Here is a 2,750-nt window from a genome sequence, read left to right on the forward strand (position 1 = left end):
CGGTCTCTGTCTCTTTTGGTATACCAGTCATGCATATTTCTCTTAGGTGTTTATCTATCTCTTGTATACTGCCTAGGTACTGTTTTCTGCCCATTCTTTTCACTCCCCCTCATCTAGCTGCTTCCTACTCCCAATTTAATATGTCAAATTAGAAATTAGTGTATCGTTTATTGTTTTTAAGTTGTAAATGAGGATGTTACATAAATTCAAGATATCAGTACCATTCTGGACTCTTCTTTATTTCTCCTTGTTTCATACTGTTTTCACTTATTATCTGTTATCAATCTTAATTTATATTCTTTTAAGAGAGTTTTCAGTGTGTGTGCATATATTTTTCAGGTGGAGTTTTGTGTGGTACGGCATTATATTCTGCCTAAATTCTGAAAATATTGCTTCTGTTTCATTCCCTTACTGATTCTTTAACTAAAAAATAAAATCAAAATCAAGGTTCTTCTTTTTGAGCCAATTTTTTAATATTTTTGGTAGTAACTAACATTTTTTCTCTAACTCTTGCATAAAGAGTTTCATTTTTAGTGGTGTGGCCAGGGAAAGTAGGTAGATCCTTTAAATATAAAATCAGTATCTTCTTACTCATAACTCTGGCTGAAATCAGCCTGTTAAAAGTCTGAATAAGTGTATTGTAATCTGAGGTAAATGCTAAAATCTTGAAAATTATTTGCATCTGTTACAGGATGTATTTATTCAGCTTTGTAGTGTTAGTCATATTTATGAATATGAATATGAAAACACAAAGCACTGTTTGAGCTCTGAGGACAGGCTGTTTGGCAGTGCTAGATACTGGCTCAGTATTTTGATCTTTAATGGGAAAAGGGTGAGGCTATTTTGTATTTGTGTGTGATCATTATGTTTTTAGTAATACAAAGAGAAGGCCATTGCAAATGCAGCCTGCCTTCTCTATGTGAAGGTAGACCAAAAGAGCAGGGTGCAGATGGCGTCTGGGAGGAATGGCATTTCTGTCCTCTTTGGAGGATAGAAACTGAGTGAATTATTAAGTTCAGTAGTGAAATTTGTAGCGATTTTAATTCTGTAGGTCTGAAGCCTGGCAGAGGAAACCACTGAAGGAGATGCCTTAGTGGAAGAGTCTGTGTGTTGCTCCTTCTCTGCCAGGGAAGTTCCTTAATGAAGTAGGGATACCTGTGTGGGATAACTTTCTTAAATGCTTAAGCTTTGCAAGCTCCTTGTTGCCTAGGTCTGTCTTTGTGTTTGACAAAGTAGATTTGGGCATGCCTGAGGTGAGAGGGCATGTCAGCTGACACTGTGTAGCTGGGAAAGGGTTTTCCTGTAAAGGAGGGATTCGTGTTGCAAGCAAGAGCCTGAGAGCCATGGAGCTTGGGAGGAGAGTTTTATATGGAGAGAAAGTTTGTGCCTTGTGGAAGTCTTCGGGGATTAAAGACACTCTGGAAGTAAACAATCAGGACCCTCATTTCTGTAACGTTCCCCTTGTGGGAAAGGGAATGGCAGCTGCAGTTGCTTTACACTGTTCCCAGTGTAATCACTATCACATCAGTGCATTGAGCATTCAAGTGCCTTAGCAATGTCTTCCTTTACTAACACATATTAGACCGGGAGACAGATGTTTATGTCATGTTATTTTATTCCTCATCAATCAGCAGTTTCCCAACCATCTTATTTTTAACTTGATTATTTACTAATGAGCAATAAAAACCACAGTGCCTACAGCAACGTTTGCACAGTGGGTCGTGAGATAGTAACACACACTTAGTTTTATTTCTTTTCATGTTTACCAGAAATCAAATTCTTTCCTAATGTCTATGTCCTTGTTTAAACCTAAATCATAGCAGGGTATTTGTGTTCTTTCAGTTGTTTGCTTTTAGTTATGGTCACAACATTTTGTCCACTGAAGTCTTAGCAGCTTGTAGCAGTCTTGGAGACCAAGCCAAATAATTTCCCTAGAGGCTATATGTCGGGATGCTGGAAATTCATTTCTGATTTTTTCTGGCTTCCTTAGCGTACATTAATTCTGATTTGTTATGAAGAGGATCAAAGCTAATAGGAAGGAAAGCTTCTTTCAGTTAAAATAAGTAAAGGAGTTGAGGTGAAGGGGTCCAAAGATGCCAGAAGGCAAGATGGCTGTTAAATTTCAGAGTGACACATGCAAAGCTCTGTAGTCTTGAAACACACTGCTTCAGATCATCTATTCGCACAGCCCTAGCCCTGCAGAAAGCCCAAAAAGGCTTCCTCTGTCAGTCTTAAGCAACAAAAGAAAATATTTTGGCCTTCCACCAAATATTCAAGTTTGCAACATGAAGCCAGAGTTGTGAGAACTGAAAAGAGGACATGATCCAGGATGTAAGAACGATGTTAAGAGGAGTAGGGGGTAAAGATGGACTCCATTAATGTGAATGGCTATGGGGAGAGGGACTGTAAAGCCACCATTCATTAAATCCATGAAAGAACAAAGAAAGAAACCAGTCATGTTTGTAGGAAACACCAAAGCGTATGGAATAGTAACGTAATTTTCCTGAAAGCTGATGTAGATAACAGGAAAACAGGGAGTGTATGTGTGTTAAAAGGGAGTGAAGACTGAGAAGCCAGATTTGAAGGTATGGTCGTAAAAACACAACTCTAGAATAAAATAGCAATTACATGATAGCAAATTAAAAATAAAGTGCTGTACAAACTGAATTGTCTTTTCCTCTGCTGAAGTTCCAGTGTTACAAAGGTATGGCATCTGAATGACAGCACCCTAGCACTTCCCAGAGTACGCT

Source organism: Pygoscelis adeliae, unplaced genomic scaffold (assembly GCF_000699105.1).
Source record: "Pygoscelis adeliae isolate BGI_AS28 unplaced genomic scaffold, ASM69910v1 Scaffold48, whole genome shotgun sequence".
NCBI classification, from domain to species: Eukaryota; Metazoa; Chordata; class Aves; order Sphenisciformes; family Spheniscidae; genus Pygoscelis; species Pygoscelis adeliae.